General features: G+C 38.1%; 1 protein-coding gene and 1 long non-coding RNA gene across 7 annotated transcripts in view; one reads left to right on the top strand and one right to left on the bottom strand.

Annotated features, from left to right (window-relative positions):
• LOC103138742 (neurexin-3a) overlaps nucleotides 1-21,034 on the top strand; it is a 123,926-nt gene that overhangs the window by 32,246 nt on the left and 70,646 nt on the right. The window lies entirely within an intron of this gene.
• Nucleotides 20,753-21,034, bottom strand: part of LOC107836371 (uncharacterized) — a 16,628-nt gene continuing 16,346 nt past the window's right edge. The window contains exon 3 of the long non-coding RNA XR_001662253.1: nucleotides 20,753-20,763. This is a non-coding gene — a long non-coding RNA (uncharacterized LOC107836371). The remainder of the gene's footprint in view (nucleotides 20,764-21,034) is intronic.

Genomic DNA, 21,034 nt, shown 5'->3' with positions numbered 1-21,034 from the left:
CATTCCTGCTTTTTACTCTGATTTACCTTCTTTGGTCCACTTTGAGAAAAAAAATAAAGCGTCCTTCATTTTTTTTGTAATATATTTTAGGTAATATACAACTTTATTTAGTATTTTACACCTTGACAATGAAGAGGTTTTTACAGGAGCATTGTGATGAAGTACATTACTGTACACCAACAATTTTTGTGTGAGTGGGATACTTTAACCAATGAATCCCTGGAACCTGAGCAAGTGAGAAAGTTGATTAACTTCTCCCTCTATTTTAAGAGTGGTGGAGCAAAATTAAATATTTTTTTTATTTTTTGTCATATTTTTTCATGGTTTGTGTCAGTTAATCCCCCCAAACTCACTTTGCGCCCTCGTTTTATAACCGAATTAGGCGTCCATGTTCAGTGTTAGGGTGCTGATCTGTTTGGGTTTTAAAAGAATTACCATTTGAACAATGTTTCTCCTGATTTCCTTTTTCTCACTTTACAAATCGCCTTGTAAATCTTCACCACATGAACACATTTTTGAGCAGGAGACTCAGGAGAAGCCCATGTTTTATGTTTGTTATATAACCACTTGTGACCAACCTTGGTCTGCATCTTTTGACCTGCATTCATACTTGAAAGATGCTTATGTTTTGATATTTTGATTTTGACTTTGGAAATGGAAATTCATTTTGCAACTCATGACCTCATGACCTTAAAACCTGTAACTGTGGAATGTATGGCATGATGTTTGAACTTTATAGTCATGGTGAATTACCAGTATGGTTGATGAAACATGCCATGGCATGTTTTTATCTGTATATCTGTGTAAAGACAAAGACTGGAATGTGGTTTTAATTTTAAAGAACATGTTGGAATGAACTACAATGAATCCTTATCCAACTGGTCAATGATGGACCAGCAGATGAAGCTTCTATCTTTTGCTTCACATTGATGCAACTTTGCAATCTTAAATTGTGCTTTTCATATAGAAGAGGCTTTGTCCTTCAACTGTTCCAAGCCAGACATGTATTTAGTGTTGCCATGATGAACATTTAACCTGCAGCCTGAGACCAGTTTATTCTGATGAGTTTTAGGTATTTTGATATTTCTCTGAACAGATACTTTGTGATTTTTCTTTACAAAATTTGCAGCAAACATGTTTTCCATTTGAGAATTATATCTTTATAGATTAAAGGACATGAAATATTGATTTATATTATATCATTTGCCAGATTGAGTTTTGGCAACTGTTCCTTCTCAAAGGTGCTTGCAGGTGTATTTCGTTATTGGCATTATATTAACACACACCTGCATGCTCCAGAGCACTCCTACTTTGACAGAGATGCACACAAATCCTGGTTATTCCCCAGATATCATCACTGTTAATGATGCCAACCTGAATTAGACCTCTGAATGAGGCGTAAATAAATAGACGGGATGTTAGACGAGCTTCACAGGAGACAGCTTTACTGGTCTCAAACTTTTTTCTTTAAACCAAACTCATTCAAACCACCTTTTAGCAATGTATGCTAACAACCTGCAGCATCTGTCACAGATGCACTTTTATATCGCTGTAAAGTGGGCTGCCTTTGTCCTCTGATTGCTTATTTTATTTATATATTCATGTTTTTCTAATGGATTAAGTCTTTCAGATTGTCAAGACACTTTTGGATTCTGCCTAATGGTTCTTACATTTTTATGTAGTCACATAAAATACCTGTTATGAATGTGAAGCTGAAGATCTTTTTGAGGATTTTATGGTTGCTTTTTTAATCTTTTTGGGTGGCTTGATGAAAAAGCGGTGAAGAATGATGTAACAGTCATTTGTAGAACGCTAATTTGAACTTTGTGTGATTATCGCTGCAGCTACATTTCCTTGAATAGAAATCACTGAATGAGCCTGGTGTGAAAAGGGATTTTTTTTTTTTTTTTCCGCTTCCTCTGTGGCTCCTGTGCAGTGCAGTTTGAGTCGATGGCATGGCACCAAAAGTTAGCTTTGCATACATTTTCTTCTTTGCTCTGTGTTTGACAGTCAGAATGGGCCTGCCTTATCTTCTTCAGCTTTTGCTTTGTTCCACATGGCTGAGCTCTCAATGAGCTGCGGTGATCGTTCGATTGCCTTTAGCCGACCATAACTGCCGCAGTCCTAAAGTTGTGACAGAGAAATGGTGGACATTTTGAGGAGAGAAATGATCTATTGTTGCCATGTAGCTCTGACTGCCTGCTATCAGAAGCATTCGACCCCAGAGAGGAATTATCTCAGATGAAGAAAAACTCCAGTGTTTCAGCGCTGAAGGTGACCTGAACGTTCCGGCTCAGCAAATTAAAGCGTCGGTGCTATCAGATGCTGAGGAAAGCTAAGCGGATATAAACACCACATCCACGCAGAAGAGGTAAATGCCTATCACTGATTGATCTCCCTCTCAGATCCATTTTATGTAATTCCCGTCAGCATAATTCAGTCTAATAAACATTCCCCTCAGCCTTTAAAATTAATGCAAAGTCCCACAGAGAGAGTCGACTGCAAAACATTTGTGCTGTTATGAGAAAATAAGATATACCTGAGGGCTGTGTGCTGGGCCCACTAAGCTTTTAACATTTATATCCAGATAAGAGAAGTCCATTATGTTTCATGCTGAATGCTCATCAGCTGGCTTTGATGCCACAAAAGCTGTGAAGGCTTATTTTTCCAGAGGCTAACACAAAGTCGCTTCAGATCACAGTTTGTTGCAAAGTTATGCAAATTCCCCTCTAAAATAGACAGCATTTTCAGTGATTTATTCAAACCTTTCAATGGTAAATTCACAAGATGGCTGTCAAAAGTCCAAATATAACAAAAATAATGCAAAAAAGTCTTGGTCTTTTTAGTCTTTTGTCACAGAATATCTTTACCGTAACAACACGTACATCTTACACTTTACTGTTCACAATTTCTGGTAAACCCTCCTTAAATAGTTAAAATCCGTGAGTACTTGAGACCTCTTATGACCCCTTACGGGCTATTTTCATACTTCAACCATCAAATGTCATGTAATTATTATCCCCAGTGAAAATCATCTTAGCTCTACTACAGAAGCTAACATTGACAGTCTTTTTTTTTATTTCTGCTCTGGTAAGTACAGACAATCAGCATCATGGAAAATAAATGCAACTCACGAGTTGGTTGCTTTGCGAATGCCAGCCAATAGCCTGCCAAGTAGCATAGCGGCTAGTTATTTCCGCTTCTAAAGTTATGCACAAATAACTTCAGCTACATGACAGAAAAATGTGCAAATACGTGAAGTATTATTATAATTATACTGAGCCACAAAAAGACAGGGATCCATTGCATTCTAATAAAATGAACACTCTACTCACCTTGTTTTCAAGGTGTAGCTCAGTTATCCAACAGAGGAAGCTAATTTCAATCACTTTTATTTGGAATCTTATTCTTTCAGTCTTGATCATACTTGTTAGAGTGCTTCAATTTTTTTTTTATTGTAACAGTGTAGACAAATCTCTAACTCATCTACCCATCTCATGCTCCGATCTCTCAGTAACAACACAATGTACTTGAACTCATTCCTTGAAACTCTTCACTCAGTTTCTGCTCTATAGTGTTTACCTCAGGAAACTATGCTGTCCATTACTCCAGGTCTGCATTGAGAAATTTGCTTCACGTGTTTTTTTTTTTTGTTTTTTTTTCACACCGATACACACATGGGCGCCCTCTGCCCTCCTTGTGTGCCGTCTCCTTGCTCTTTGCTATGTGTGTGGATGGTGGAAATCTGTGTCATTTTGGCCTCGGCTCTACCGTGGGAGTAGGTCACGCTTGGTGAGGTAATACAGCGTGAACATGAGAACTGGAACCAGCCAAGCTTGGGACATTTTCCAAAGCTTCACACATGCATCTCCCTGCTGGCACCACATCAAGCTGAAGGCGTCCTTTTACTGACTCATATCTGCAGGTTTTACTGTGCAAAAAACAAACTAAACCTCCACTGGTGGTTCTCTGCAGGTTGTGGGAAAAGGCATCAGTGTCTGTGATGCAAACTCTACAGATTTACATTCACTGATGTCCCCAGAAAATACATTTTTTGCAATACATATCAGAAATATTATTTTGTCTGTAGTTTAAGGAATAACATATCGTGAGTAGCACATCAAATTTGAATGAATCAGAATCTCAAAATTATAACATTCAGTTATATGCATATCAATTCTTTATTCATAGTGGCTAATCTGTTCGCAGTGACTGTGGGAGATAGGCACCTGTCCTGGGGGCCACGCATAATTAAGTGGGTCTAGACAATAGTGGTTTATTTGATCTGATCAGCAATTAGATATATTTTAATGAGCAAACCGGTTCAAGTCAAATGAAAACTAAAAAAAGTATACAGAAAATATAATCTGAATTTTAGATCTGTGTGTCATAAATTAAAAGAAAATGTCAGAAAGCAGACAGAGAGAAAATGCCAGTCAAACCGAGGGCAGGAAAAATGAGCAGATGGATACGTGTAAATGTAAAGCTCAGATTTTTTGTGTCCTCACATTTGACATTATTACAGGTGTAACAGTAATCGTAGTTTAAAATAAAACTAAATATATTTTGTTTTTCTAACCAGTAAAGTTTTAACAATTTACTTTTATTTTTAAAACATCTGCTTTCTGAAGAGATAAAGGTATAAAGGTTCTTTCCTAGAGATGTGAATCATATCTTCAACTTTGTGTCTATTTCCACAATTGAAATAAAGATTAAAGAAAAATGAGGTAATAATAAGGTGGTAATAATAATAATAATAATAATAATAATAATAATAATAATAATAATAATAATAATAATAATAATAATAATATGAATTATATATTAAACCATCGTCATTATGTAAAGCTCGTCCTAATTCCCAAAAATACATCAGAAACGCTTTTTGATGTCTTTCTCATAATGGATAAATTTCAAATTATGCTTTAAAGAATCTCTAGAGTATAATTTTTCAGTCTAGCTTTTGCTAATCTGAGTCTTTTACAATGTTTGATTAGTGATCAAGTGTCAGCTAGACTTATTGAAGACAATGTAATGCCCCATTTGACTTAGCACTCATCGGAAGTTCAGAAGCAGATTTCAGCTGAAGTGTTTTAGCCACTGTTGGTAGGTTACCAATCGTTCCTACCTTATTTGTCAGTTTCTTCTGTTCGTTTTTTTTTCCTTCTTTTTCACAATGTGAAAAAAGAAGCAGAAATTACCAAAAAAAAAAAAAAAAAAGAAAGCTGCTTCATGAAATAATTTAAAGTGAATCAGATATATACAAGCTTTATGAGGGCTGCATATATGTTCAATTACGTATATGTATTATGTCAGCAGAATAAAACACATAGTTTATGTATATTTCAACATGGAGCTGTATATGGTTTGACAACAAATGGCCTCCTAGATGTTATGAGAGAGGAAGCTGTTACTTGTATATTTTCCTTGTAAATTGGCAATATGTCAGTACAGTATATCAGTAAGTTATTTATAGAACTACTACACACTTATACTGTGGCAGTTGTAAAGATGTACACATGTGATCTCTCCTTTATGCCATGCGATACAATGTAAATCATATTTTCCAACAAAACTGGTTAAGAGTTTGTACCTGTTTGTACCAGAATTAATGAGCTTGATCCCCAGTTCTTCTACTGTGTAGTTATCTGAGTTTATAATATTACTACTACTCTTCTTCCAAGGCTGTTTATCCGAAATCGGAACAATTCAGACAAACTCCTCTACCTCGTTTTTTCTTTTCAAGAGTGAACATTTTCTGGTCATATCAGTGTAAACTGTCATCACAGCATAGCCCCACTTTATCGTCCCCTCATTATTCTGTCCCCACTGAGACCTCTGCGCCATGCATCAGATGCGTCGTCTGTAGCTGGCGGTCAGAGAGCGATGACAGGCGTCGACACTCTCCAGACATTATCTGCATGTCATTGTCCTGCAACCCCGTCTTCACTTTCTATGAACTTGTGGCTCAGGCAAGCGCGTTTAAATGCACAAATGGTGACATGGTGCAGGCTAGCTTGGGATGCAAAGGTTGAGTGATGCATGCAGAAAAATGTGGTAAATTAGTTCAATTGCCTCAGTGCTCACCTCGTCATCCTTCACCAACACCCACAGCCCCTCCTATTCATGCATCTTCCTGTTTGTGGTGGAGTGAATTTTAAAGAATTCAATTGATCCAAGTCAGATTTAATTACCTCTCTTTTTCCCTATTGGGAACCAAATGAAACTCTATTTAGATGTTATCTTTCCTTGTGGTGTCATTGGTAAATGCAACAATGGGGAACTGAATCTTATCATTGCCTTTACTCAGATGTGGTAAAGAATGATTCCCATATTTAAATCTTAGCGGGTTTTTTTTTACAGATTGGGATGTAATACAGAGAAATGTCAAACATCCATCTCATGATCCGGCTCCAGGTGAACCCACCTTTACCAGCAATCACTCTGATTAGTCCCAGTTCTCTCTATCTGGACTTTGGTTCACTCTCTTTCCACCCCTCCCCAACACTACTTCAGCTCATTGATGTAATGGAGACATTTCTTTCTGTTCAGTTGTCTTTAGGTTCCAATCTATTAGATTGAGGTCTGCACTATGACTGGGTCCCTATTTTCTTTTCTTTCTTTCTTTCTTTTTTTTTTTAGCATATTTGTTGTGGATTTTGCTGGTGTTTGTGAGATCATTTTGTTTTTACCCCAGTCTGGACAAAGCTTCAGATGTCTGACAAATTGTTTCACATTTGACTTTAGAATACTTTGCAGTCACTGAGTCAAAAATATTGCATACAAAATGTCCGCTGTGGCTGCAAAGCAAGCCATACGTCTTCCACCATCGTGCAGGGTAATTGGCAAGTCGTGTTTGACGTGTATGTGCTGATGAGCTTAGCATTACATATATGCCGTTCGAATCTGATCTTATCAGTCATTATTGTTCAAGAAGTCTTGTGGTTCATGAGATGCAAATGATTCTCATTTAACCCTTCTGAAAATTTGTTTTCTGATTGTCCTAACACAAAGCTTAACATTCAATGGAGTTAATTGAGTTCCTTTTTTCTCATTTATGGGCTTTGAGGTGGACTTGTTAGGACCTCAGCTTCAGAAAGATTGGCGGCTTGTTTGAAACGTCTTTCACTTTTCCCTCAAAACAATGATAAACTCAGATAGGTAGGGGATGCTCATATAACCCCATTAGAAACAATAGTTTAATTCTAGTCAAAATAAGGCCTTTGGTTAACTCAGACATGTCTAGTTAACATAAGTGGGCATCAGTTTCCCTGTAAAGACCAAATGTTTGCTTTATGTCCCTGTACACAGAGCTGGACAGCTTATTTTCTTTAATACCATCTGGTTGTTGGTTTACTGAGTTTATAGGTTCAGATGACCACCTCACCTGAATAAACCTGTAAATTGATAAAGTGTGTCTTTCACGGATTTCTGTGTGTGTGTTTGCGTTTGCTGTGTGCCGAGCAGATTACTGCAGTGGTCCCTACTATCTTTATCAGCCAGATGCTCGCTGCGACACGACGCTCACATGACGACTCAGAGAGAGGGGGAGCTGTTATCTCTCTGCCTCCAGATCCTGCAGCGTCTCCTCACCTCCCCCCAGCTCTTCCCCTCACCTCCCGCTCCCCGGGCCCCCCTCGCATCGCATTCTTTTATCCCCTCGTTCTCATTTTAGCACAATTGTTCATTATCGGTCTGTTGTTTTTATTCTGTGACTTAAGGAGCTAAAACTGGAGTAACACCGAACAGACACATGCGCTGTTGTGGCAGGTGTTTAAAACAAAGGTGGAGATGAGCCAAGTGCAAACCAGACAGACCACATAGGTGGTCATAATGAAGCCAGTGGGTGGCAGTGTGGATCTCACTGGGAACTTAATGGTGTAGGAGAAAAAAAAATAGTTAAGATGAATCGTTGTTTTGGCTTACGGGAGGTTTTCTGGATATTGTGTAACTTTAAAACTCTATTTGAACCACATCCTCACTGAACATTAGAGGAAATGAGGGCGTGATTGTTCCAAGAGGAAAATAAGGGATAGGAAGGAAAAATTACACTGTTGGGTGAAAATGAGCCAATCAAGATGGAGCATGTGGTCTGTTCCACACCAGTAACTCCCACTTTAATACCGTCCCAACCCCCGGCTGTTCAGCCCCAGTCCAAACACACACACACACGCAGAGTAAAGGACAATGCACACAATGACTTTCATCCATCATCTATTGTTTTTTACACGCTCCACCACATGTGTAGTATGAGTTTCACCCACACAGTCTCCTCACACACACACGTGCACAATAAATGTGATAAACACCCTATAACGTGCAAATCTGTGGCTGATTTTATTGACTGCACTATATTTCTGAGTGTCTTGTTTAAAATAAGAGCTGCTCTACATATTTGGGAGTGTATGCTGTTGCTGCTGAAACAGTATGGTCTGACTGGTCCTTGATAGAAAATCTGTCAGAAAATCACTACCGTTTTTTGTGGGATTTATTTTTTAATGATGAAGTGGATCACTGAAATTTGCTTCAAAATCCCCGATTTAACAAATAATTAAACCATTTAGACATAACTGTTCATTAATTTAAAATCCAATATGATAGCTTAAAATACATTTTAAGAATGAAAAAAATGTATAAACCAAGCTCAGAAAGTCGAGCTTTAATTAACACAATCGAGTTTAATCACTGCAAAAACCAGAGGGAGATATCAGTGCCTTTTTTAGTCGCACTACGAGTCATTATGGTGAAGGCAGTCAGAAAAATAAACCAATGAAAAGACAGAATAAAAGAGGTTTACCCTTTCATTCATTCTTTTTTAGTGTGACTCCCAAAGAGTATGCTAAAATTTGAAATTAGTCCACCAGCATAGGCACTTGGACAGTAAAATATTTGGTTTACAAGTTCAGTGATAGATAAAGAGTGACCATTTTTCATGTAGCTGAGAAAGATAAAAACAAAACAAAACAAAAACATATAGACTATCACAAATTGCCCTATTAATTACATATATATGCCTTGGTAATGGTGGGAGCCCAAAGTATCCTGTACATGCCTTGGATCTAGAAACCAAATAGAAAAAAAAAGAGTAATGATGTTTTTTTTTTGTTTTTTTTCCCAGATTAGTGGAAAACTTTGGACACCACTGACTTGAGGCTTATATGTGAACGTAGAAACCAGTAAAAGAACAGTAACCCATGAAATTAAGGAGCAAAATCAAGACAGGTTTAAAAAAAAAAAAATGAAACTCAAAAACTAATTTAAACCCCAAGCAAAACGACAAGAGTCAAATGCTAAATACTTTTAATCACTTTTTGGATCCTAAACACTTATCAATATTAACCATTTTTGTGTTTTTATTTTCCACACCTTTCTGGCAAACCCTATCAAGTTAAGTTAAACTGTATTTCATGCTTCTCTTTCTGATAATGTAACTTCTGAATTATAATTATACAGTTATACAGTTATATTATAAGCAGACTGCAGAGAATTCAAGTAAACCCTTACAACACCCTTCAGTATGAAGAGTGTTGGATTTTATTCAGTGGATGTGAGCTGGTAAGTCTGATGAAAGCTGACAGAGTAATTCCAGAAATGGTTCGATGTGAAGGGCAGTGCTAATGGTATCATGATGAGAGATAAATATTTTGCTCAAGTCTATAGGTCAGTGTGCCGACTTATGAATTTTGAACATAGTTTAATTTGAGGATAAGAAAAGTTATGTTTGTGTTGCGACTGTAAGCGTGATATGGTTGTTGGCTCTCATGGAATAATTACCCTTCACATCAGGTTGTTTAAACATGATTGTAAGCTAAGACAATCAAATAAAATGTTAAAAAAAAAAGCGGTGTCAAATCAAATCTAAGAGATCGAGTGGATAGAGTGAAAATGGTAGGGGATGTTTTTTTTTTTTTTGAGTTTCTGTGAGTGTGTGCCATTGACAGACAGACTGAATCTGGAGCCTCACTAGGGAGAGGAGGGGTCGATCATTGTGTGATTATTAGCCCTCCTTGGGGGCTTTTGTCTGGGCCCCATGAGAGAAAGGAGGTTAAAGCTACTTAGCCTGGGGAAGGCCTCTCAAAGCTGTCTGTGTGTGTCGAGGAACATTATCGCTCTCCTGCTGACCAAAATCACTTAATGTTTTTGTCAAATCTTCAGTCTCTTGTCAGCCGAACACTGACACAAGGCCTGGTAAAGTGGACCAATTTAAAAGAAAATATGTTATGTAAAGTAGATTTTTAGCTTGTGCTTATGATTTTTAAAGTGAATTCCCATCAAGTTTATGAGAGCCAAATCTTACAGTTGAAGCTGCAAGTCTCTACTTAATATAACTTGCCCTTTTTTCCCTTCAGGTTGAAGTTAAGTAGACTTCAGTTCATAATTCCAGATGTCCTGTAGCTCAATTTAAACTGCAATTTGCGCCTCTTTACGTCTCTGCATGTCACCTGGTTCAGGAAGTGACTGTTCCCACCCTCCAATGCCTTTCTATTTTAAAGTCAGCATTTTCTCCCTCGGTAATCCTAAGGACAAATTTGTCATCATTTTTTTTTTTTTCTAAAAAAAAAAAAAAAAAAAAAAAAAACATAAGCCTTGGTTGTTGGTACTCAGTCCAACTCCTGTTAAAGAGCACTGACTTCTCATACAAAGTGTACTTTTAAACTAAGTCCAAGATGACAATAGACTTCCATACCTCCAAAAAACTATTGATATCCATAAGATTTTTCCTTTATTCAATTCAAACCTCCCAGGTCAGGCACTTGAATGGATTTCAGAGTATCCTGCAAAATTTGAAAAGTTGACCTTAAGTGCAGTAATGATACAAAGGGAGTAAAAGTATACTGGAACAAGCTGAAGATACAAGATTGGCTGACCAATTACTAAGTAATTTAGTTTACCAATAAGATTACTGTTTTAAAGTAAATTCAAATATTTGATTTAGACCAATTTCCCATTCTGAATCACAGTTAGTCAGCCTTTTAGTGTGTGAATGTCTGATTGGTTTATTTTTAAAATGTTTTCTATTATACTTCCTTAATATAAACCCAAAGTGTGTTTTGTGATGAAGGCCACAAATTGAAGGACTTAGTCTGCTAATTAAACTGTTTCCTAGTATTTCAAATGTTAATTCAGTCTTCACCTCACCAGGCTTTTTGGATTTAGCCAGAAAGCTGTTTTCATGGTCTGTCTCATGTTTATTAATATTGAAAAATCCAACTTTCAGTTGCTCAAGATCAAATATTAGTCCTTTCCAGCTGGTGCCCTATGATGTTGAAATGCACCTCATAAGTCCTGAATCAAATAATTTTGCCCTGTGTAAGGAAAATGTCTGCAAAGTAAGTACGGTATTTTCTGCACTATAAGGCGCACCGGATCATACGGCGCACCTTCAATGAATGGCCTATTTTAAAATTTTTAAGGTGCACCGCATTATAAGGTACATAGAATAGACGCTACAGTAGAGGCTGATGTTACGTTGTGCATCCACTAGATGTAGCTGCACTAAAGTGAATATCAACAAAACAGTCCGACTGTGGTCGGCGAGGAGAGCCTTCCGCGACTGGGCCGGGACGTGGGCGGACGATGGTCACCCTTCTCCGTTCGCGCACAGCATGTTCCTGGAGAACGTGATGCTAAATGACCTGCAGACGACCTGATTATTAGGTTGGTAGGTAGATAGGTCAGTCAAACTTTATTAACAAACTAGCGTTCTGACAACTATCCCAGCATGCACCGCGCACTTCTTCTTCTACGGGCGACAATGAACTCGGCGGCTGCTTACCGTAGTTGCTAGACCTGTTGTGGCTCAATATTGGTCCATATAAGGCCGACCGGATTATAAGGCGAACTGTCAGCTTTTGAAGAAATTGAAGGTTTTTAGGTGCGCCTTGCAGTGCCGAAAATACGGTAGTCAGATATTTTAGCCTGCTACGTTGGCTAGGAATGCATCAAAACGTTATGGGACATCGTCACTCAAGAAGTGGAGTTTCAGACTCCTACTCAATTCATTGCTTTTTCAGCAAATTCATCCTTCTATTTAATGGGTACATAAACCTTATTATCATCTGGACAACACAGAATGGTACAATCTGACCTACAATCACTCGGGTGTCATATTCTGAGATGATTATGAATAAAATTCCCCACAAAAAGGCAGAACATTACTACTTAATAAAATCAAGGCAGCATGGTAAACAAAAAGTAGAATACAAGTTTTATAGAAAACCAACACGCGTCCACTTGAAACAAAAGCAAAGAGCCAGTTAAAGTGAGACAATCGACCGCAGAGTGGATGTGGGCGTGACGTAATGGTATTTGAGAAACTTTCAACATGTTTGATTTACTGTGTCATTTTCTCATTTGTAATCACTTACCTGCAGTAATTCAGTTAAATTTCAATAATCCTAATTATAACATATTGCTTTGTTAAAAAGTCGTATTCATCCATCACCAGCTTTACCTCGACAGACTCTGACAGGCGTCTCATCTTCTCCTCTGCAGCGTCTCCTCATTAGGCCGCGACGTGCACGCAGCATTAGGCCTGCCACATCTCATCGCAGCAGACGTCCACTCTGGTCTGGACACACTGTGTGGAAGCACCACCCTACAGCTGTCCTTCAGAAATCACTTTAGTGCCGTGATTAATGCGTCCCCCGTGTCATCTGTCCCCCCTCAAAATGCAATTATGTTTTTGAGTTAAAGGACAAACTGTCCATCAGAGGAGCATGATTACAAATCAGAGAGAAATGGTGACTGGCAGAGGAGCTTGAAGAGGAGTTCTGGTTTAAATGGCTTCGGTGTGGAGGAGAGCAGGACAGAAAAGAAAAACATCACAGCAAAAAGGGCAAAGAGTTGAGTTACAAATTCATAACTGAAATATAAAAAGTGGGGGAAAGATAAAGACTTTGAAAGCAAAACAATCATGGCGTAATTGATCTCTTTTTTTATGTTCTTTCAATTCAACAAGTATTTGCAATGCCTATAAGAAGCATTCGACCTCTTTGAATGTTTCCCTTTATTAAATCATTGTTACTATAGCTTGGCATTTTCTTTTATTACAATACGTTTAATCAAAGTAAAAGCAAAGCAAGTAGTGTAAAATAAGCATAAATAATCTCTCCTTAATTTAACAACTTAATTCAACAAAGAGCCAACTGCAGGCTAATGCCAAAAGTGTCAGATTCTCAGTGCAGTTGATATGTGTAAATAACTCTAGTAGGTAAGACATCTTTTCCTCTGAGGTCCAATCTCTGGGGTTCATAAAGGGGAAACACCTGTGGATTGGTAGACTGGGATGGATGGTAACCTTAATCTTTAAGAAATGGGCACAGAGAGTGTGCTCCATCTATAACAGGATAACATTCAATTGTCTCTTTGGAATTCTACACAAGGGTTTACAGTGGACCAAATTGTTGCCCTTGCAGAGTGGGCAGGCGTTTAATGGCTCTTGAGGAGGCCTAGGATTGTATTCTTCATAGCTTAGATTTTGATAATTCTGACTTGCCATGATGCCATGAGCATTTGCCATGATGCCATGAGCTGCTTCTACTTCTTCCTAAGCTCTGCAGATGAAATCCCACGTGTGCAAAGCTGAGAAGTGGACGCTTGCCACACTTGTTATTCAGACTGCTGACCAAAGGGTCAGGTGTTTAAGTGAGGTGGTTTTATACCCGAATGCAGAGCTGTGTGATGTAGACATCAACCAAGCTGTACTGTTGTAACGGAAATGACAATTTGACTGGTGTAGCCACAGTTCAACATAAGCATGCCAGCACTGAGGCTGTTTTAGGCCAGGTATTGTAGAATTTAACAAATCTACACAAAAGTGTCAAAATTGGTAAAAAAACAAAACAAAACAACAACAACAAAAACATAGGCATAAAATCCTCAAGAACAAGCTTAGAAAGTGTATTTGCAAAAAGTAATTGATTTGAGTTTTAGTTGCTTTTTAAATCATAATTCCTCCAAGACAAAAATGATGATTCCTTCCAAATATTGCAAAGTATTTTAGAAACAGAACATTTGAAATATGGAGCAAATTTTTTAGTTAACTGAAATACTACTGACAATGTTATGCCATTAATCGATATATAGTCACATCGTTTCCTTCTGTGGTTAACTGAATGTTTGCTACTTCTAATGATTCCCATATTTACTATGTTGGCTCCCAGGATAAATATCAAATGGCTGTAAAGAAAAACACCATCAAACACCAGCTTAGCTTTTCACACAGGTTATAAACAGCCTCTGTTTAATGATTTCAAAAGAATGTTTTTATGATCAAAGGACAACACAAATAATTTTTCATTCCGCAACCTTCCCTCCTCATTTATTCAACTTCATTCTCTTTTTGTAAGACTTCCGTGGCCCTTCAGCCCCCACCAATTCCTTGTAACCATGGAGACCGCCAACTGAGAAATGGCAACGGTGGCCCTTCATTAGCTTTCAACACAAGCTCTGACAGCCCAAATAATAGCCAATGAGTGCGTGTGTGTGTGTGTGTTTAGGGATGTGGCATTATGTCGGGCAGTAAATGAAAAGCCTGCAGGGATGAAGCCAACCTCTGTCATGGTTCAGAGAATTGCATGTGTGTGTGTGTGTGTGTGCGTGCGTGTGTGTGTGTGTGTGTGTGTGCCTTTCGTACTTTGTATATATGTGGGAAGACGAGCACCTGTGAAGGCCTGCAGATATACATAAGGGTTCCTAATGTACACACTTCACATTTTTAACCTTTCTTGATCCACATTTGCTCTTTACATGTGGATAAAAACAACCGCATCATTTACCGTTAAAAATTGACAGACTTTCCATAAAGGTGAAAACATCAATTTTAAGGAACAGTCTGTCTATCCAACATACGAAGGACTTTGTATTTACATTTCAGATTGAATTTGTTGTCCCATCATCCAAAGGATACTTTCTTCCAACCATCTATCCATTTCTGTCTGTTGATGCTTCCTTGCATACTTCATTGTGTTCATTCTCCTCCATGGTCTTTCTTCTTTCCTGGTGACTTTTCTACTTGCCTTTCTTCTTTTTATTGTCTTCTACCTTGTTTCATTCCTTATTGGCTTCCTTCTGCCTTTCCTTCCATGTGAGCTTTCCTCTGCTTTCATTCCTTGTGGGATTCCTGCTAGAGTGACCTTCCCACAGGTTTCACACTGGTAAAATATCTGAAATTGGTGTTCATCGACGGCTGCAAAAGCAAAATTTGTTGGCTGTGTTTTGAATGGGTTTTATGGTGGTGCATAGTGGATTATTGTTAAGGCTGGAGGCCTCCTCAATCCCTTGTCATAACATCAGACTTTAATTGCCTTCATGTACTCATGGTTTTGTTTGCAGACCCGATTGTCCGAATGCAGTCAAAATGGCAGCATCTCATCATTTTCCCACTGTGGGCTGTTTGCCTGAGTGCTTCCATTCCCCCGCCTTCTGCCGCTCCTATGTGTTTTAGCATCACACAGCAGACATCCCAACGCACCATTGGTCAAGCCATGGAACAAATGGAAATCCACCAGCATGCTGAAATTACTGATGGTTATCGCCACCCTTTCACCGTCTTCCCTCCCCTTCTGAGTTGCTCTTCCCTCAGCCATCCGATCAGTCTTTGCACTGTTCAGGGAGGAGGATTACTCTTGTTACAGCTGCTTTCATCTCTTTTATTCTCCACATCCTGCTTAGTATTTATGTCTTCCACATGTTGCGACCATTTAGGTTGATTACAGCAGTTAATAATAAAGACAGCTGGGTTTTTTATTTTTTTTATTTCACAAAGCACATCTAAATTAGGTACAGTATGGCTCAACGTTTACTCAAGAGTATAGTTATGATAGCGGGGATTTGTTTTATTAGAAGCATTTTTTTTTCTGACTGAGACTTATTTGTTTCTAAAATTATATCACCAGCTGCTTTGAAATGTAATCGTAATTTGCTTAATTGACAAAAAGACAAAGGAAAAAAGAAGGAAATAGTAAAACAAGGCCAAAAGGTGGGCCTTGAAAACTGGCTATTTCCACATTTCTCAGAGTTTGCTGAAGTACCACGTGATAAACAATGGGCACAGCAACCGTTAGCTTAGATGCAGTGGGTGTTCTTATACACCCACCAATCAGATCTATAGATGGTGAGTGTAGATGTGACAGTATCGTCAATGTATGAGACAAGACAATTCATCATGCTGGGTTGCCAAGAACATGACAAGATATTAGATATTAGTGAGACATTACCACATCTCTTTCTATTGCTTAATGTTTTTTTTCTTACTTTTAAATGTCTTCATAATCTAAAATCTCCATGTTTGTTGGATCTTCTGCATATCTTCACTCTCCATGTTCTGTACCTCACTGTACCATGTGCTTATCTGAATGCCATCAAGTGGCCCCTCTCCTATGGGACTTTCTCTTGCATCACATTAGAAATGGATTCTCTCCGAATTTTCAAAACCATTCTTAAATCACATATTTTAAAGGTTGGTTATGGTATTTCATGTGTATCATCAACTTTTTTAGTTTTAAATCTTTCATTTTGATAATCATTCTTTGGCTCCTGTGACTTGTAATTATTTTTATTGCACTGTCTCTCTGACACAATACATCTAAGACTGTTTTATTTAAATAAAGTGCGTTATAGTTTAATTCTAAGGTGGGATTATTGAGAATCCCACAGAATATTCTGGTATGCTTTATCAAAGTACTTTGGATTGAAAACTACTCAGTAGACCTTTAGGGTAGCTTAGACACAAATTTCTGAAGCTCCAACTCAGATCTCACCTTAAGCCAGAGGTTCCCAAACTGTGGGGCGCGCCCCCTAGGGGGGGCGCCGTGTCATTACAGGGGGGGCGCGGGAAGCCGTCTGGATGAAAAACAAAACAAAACATGAACACTGTATGCGCTGGGTTTTTACCTTAGAATGGCCAACTCTCTGTTATTCCTATGTCAATTTGATACAGTAGAGGCTTCCACACTTCCCATATTTGTGTCCTCTGTCACTTTTATCAGCAGTTAAAACCGTTTAATCCGTTGTTAACATGTTGTAACCTGTTTTTCCGAGCCGCCTTTAAACGCAACATGAGCGCTACGACGCTCGCGCTGGGTTTCCACCTGTGAAGGAGACCTGCTGCTGCTGTGCGGAGCTACGTAGGTTTGTGTTAGAATCACGGCAGCAAACCAGCAAAACGCAAAGAACTTTTCACAGTTTTTCCCTCCAAACTAACCGACTGAGTTGAGTAAAGCTGTTGGATGCAGGTAATGTTAGCTAAAAGATGACTAGCTAATATCAATACAGAACCTTAAGCTTAAAAAGTAGCTTGTAGGCTACCGATGTTGGTGTCTATTTTCAGCTACGTACATTCATTTTGCCCCCAAAAAAGTCGATGCGCGCCCCCCGTCACACGCGTCGTTTTAACCAGACAGCCATTTGTAATCCATATGGGGGACGGGGGGGCACAGAAAAAGTTTGGGAACCACTGCCTTAAGCATTGTTAGCAGCCAGCACTACAATACTTTCCAGTTGCCGTATGAATAGTGTTTATAAATTATCTGTATCCACTCGTCACTCTGCCACCATGTTATTTTGATGACAAGCTGCCAAATTCAACCGCACATGATTTAACCGTGACTAAGGCTTCTTCAATGTGCTTAGAACCAAATGTTGTTACCATTTCATCCTGGACTCTTTGTTAGCCATCCATGTCATTCAACTGGTTAACTAGAGAACTACTTACTGTGTAATCTCAAATTAAGAGCCTCAAACATATTTATAACAGAGGATCAAATTTGAAGTCTTTGCAATCTTATTTGCGGATTACTATTGTAGCTTTCAACGTAAGTCGCCAGAGGAAATCACATGTTCTCATCACATCCTAAGTGGTAAGTTTGTTTAGGTTGAAGCCAAGACTTTTTAAGCAGGGATATTATTTTCTCCTCAGGACATTTGACCTACCTGTAGCTGAATTAGAACAAGCCATAAAACATTTCTGTGGTTGACTTTGTACTGAATGACCAAACATAGATAATTAGGTCTTGGTGAGATATTCAAAGCGAGTCTTTGAGGTTTTTGAGTATACGTAATATCTGTTCAGTGGGGACTTGTTCACACCAGCAGTCATTGAAAGTTTATAGGAGGACTGGGCATGCTGGTCTCATGTGTACGCTATAAGCCAGTCATGGTGTTGCACATTAACATAGTGTGATCTAATGCAGAGTTGAACAATTCCAGTTTTTCAGGACCACAGGTGCATATTCTAGATTACTCTGTGCTCCAACTCACCTGAACCAAAGAGCTGATTTTTATTTTTATTTATTTTTTTGCTGGGCCCTAAGAATAGCTCTGGTAACTGCCTGATGGACAACATCTTCCTCTTTTTGAAACCACTGCTTCTGCTAAAACCTTCAGGGTGCTGAACTAATTTTGTCGGTGAGAGGAGTTGGCTTACTGCCAGATAAAATTAGTGTAGCCTTTGGTATTTTTGCTAAAATTTAGGTGTTTTACAGTCACATAGATCCTGCAGCACCACTACAACCCTCAGTAGCTCTATTATGTGTTGCATTTTGCCATTCTATTATTTTATAGATAATGTAACCTGGAACAAATATTTGCTTTAAATTTTGTTGCTAAATGCAATTTTAAAAACGGGACTAGAGAACTCCAGTAGCTCAGCTCATTCTGTTGGAGACTTTAGACTATTCATCATGTAAACACATAATGTTGGTGAGTAGATTTGGCTTCAGGTAGTTAAGATTCTCATCTTGGCTATTAATGCAAACATCATGGTTTACATATATCTCTATTCACTGTCAGCAGGGATTGGGGAAGAGTAGGAATCCTTGCTCTGTTATTAAGAAGCGCTTTAAATTTGAATTTGTTTTCACTCAGATTTTGATGAGTGTAAACGAATAGGACTCAAAAACACCTAAAGCTACTCATGGACATGAATTTTCAATTCCAGAATGGATTTTAAGTGTCGGGAGAAGGAATGAAAACATTGTAAGGTAGGAAAGATGTAAGCATCGATTGGACATTACAGTTATTGAAACGAGGAAGTTTCCCCTACAACTCAGATTTTGCTGAAATCAGGCGTTTCCTTCACAGATGAACAACTAGGTATAACACAATGCACTCGGCCTGCTGTTCTTTACATATTACACAAAGCTCCATGTTTATCTGGTTGAACCCTTCTCACAAGTGGAAACAGTATCTCCAGAGCTGCTGGAACAAGTCAGCCATTTTGTGCCTTTAGACTCATGTCCACTTATTATGTTGAGGCCTTGCATGAATCCTCTTCTTTGAAGTTTTAGTGTCACAGCTCCGTTTGGTATGCAGTTGCTGTACGGAGTCTCCCTCAACTCTAATTTACAGTTTCTGCCCCGAGAGGAAGGAAGAGCCCGGCAATCACATTCGTATTCAGTGCAAACCGAGATAATGCTTCTCTCAATCTGCTGCTCCTTCTACGCTCCACTCGTCACGTGTGTTTTCATCACTGCCTGTCTGTTTTTTTTGTTTTTTTTTTCTTTTTTTTTATGAACAGTACTTCTCCTCTGCAGGTTAACGTGTCCTTACAGCAGCAATGTCAGCTGCTTCTTCAGATGATCACTGGGCTGAAACAGGATGTCATTATGACATTTCTGCTTTCTAACATCATAGTTGATCCTGTAATTTAAAAAGCCTAATTCTTTATTCATGTCTGGAAAATGTTCTACAAAACAAAACAAAAATTTATTTTTTTTTTTTTCATGGCTCTTAAATCAATATGCACCTTTAATTTCTGTTCATCTGTAAACATAGATGAAAGCGGGTATCATGCTTAAGGCTGCAAGAGTGTGTGCAGCATTCTATTTTCTTTAAAAAAGCATGTTTACCAGCTATGATATCTGAGACATAAAGTTTCTAAAACTGCCATTAATGACAAGGACCAAAAGGGTTTGAGGTTCCAAAAATACATTATTAACGATTAACTTGTTACTATAATATTTTCAGTCTTATTTTATTGTTGAAGACACTTTCTTAATTTTGCCATGTTTATAAAGAAAGAACAAATGGGTATAACATTTTATTTTATTTTTTTAAAGTTGTGTTTAATTGTTCTGTTGTAATTTGGACGTGTAAAAGAAACTCCGCTGAGAAAAGCCCCAATAACGTTCATAACGGAAATGGCTCACATCCTCCTAAATGACTCGCAGACAACAAAAATAAACCACTTTGATTTTTCCTGGGCTGAAAATAGCTGGTCAAGTATTTTTCAAGTATTTGAGTTATTATAGAAAAAAAGTTTTTTTTTTTTTTTTTTTTTTTTTTTTTTTTTTCTTCACTAAAGTGAATAAAAAATGAGGAAAATTCAGGAAATTATTTAAAAAGCCTGTAGTTTCTGAAATTTATAAAACGTCTAATTTTAATTGTAACCCTTACTTCACTATTTGGAGGCCTGATTAAGACAATCATATGTCTTAAGCATTCAAGCAGAGGCTAGGAACTTTATCCTGTGAAGGCTGAGCCAACAGATTAAGAGAGATGCAAGGACCATAGAAAAACATCATTAGCTAAGTAAAAGACTGATGGGGCTGCATTCCGGGAGAAAATAGTCTCCAAAGTGGGGCAGGAACAACACCTAATGAACAGAAATGGAGATGGATGAGTGTCAGTAAATGGAGTTTTCTTGATTCAAACAATGTGATTTGGAGTTTAAAGGATGTGATGTGGTCTAGAGTTGTGTTTATCACGTCAGATGTTCGCAATTTCTTATTCTGATATGAACCATTAGACCATGACATGTTCCTTATGGTTACTTGTGACCAATTTAAAGGTTCTACTTACACTGGTCCAGGTGCAGAACTGATGTTGTGACAACCAGGTATTATTTAAATTATTTGATTTCATTGTTCAATTTTGTTCAATTGTAACTTGACTGGCAAAGCTGAAGCAAAATGTGACAATGTCTTCAGAGCTCTAAATTGATTCTTTTTGAATTTTTCTATGTGATTTGTTTCTGGCTTATTCATCAAGCGTAAAACTAGTATAACTGGGATAATACTTGTATCATATATAT

This window comes from Poecilia formosa, unplaced genomic scaffold (assembly GCF_000485575.1).
Source record: "Poecilia formosa unplaced genomic scaffold, Poecilia_formosa-5.1.2 Scaffold54, whole genome shotgun sequence".
Lineage (NCBI taxonomy): Eukaryota > Metazoa > Chordata > Actinopteri > Cyprinodontiformes > Poeciliidae > Poecilia > Poecilia formosa.
Note: the sequence above shows the minus strand (reverse complement) of the source record. Positions and strands in the feature narration are given on the sequence as shown.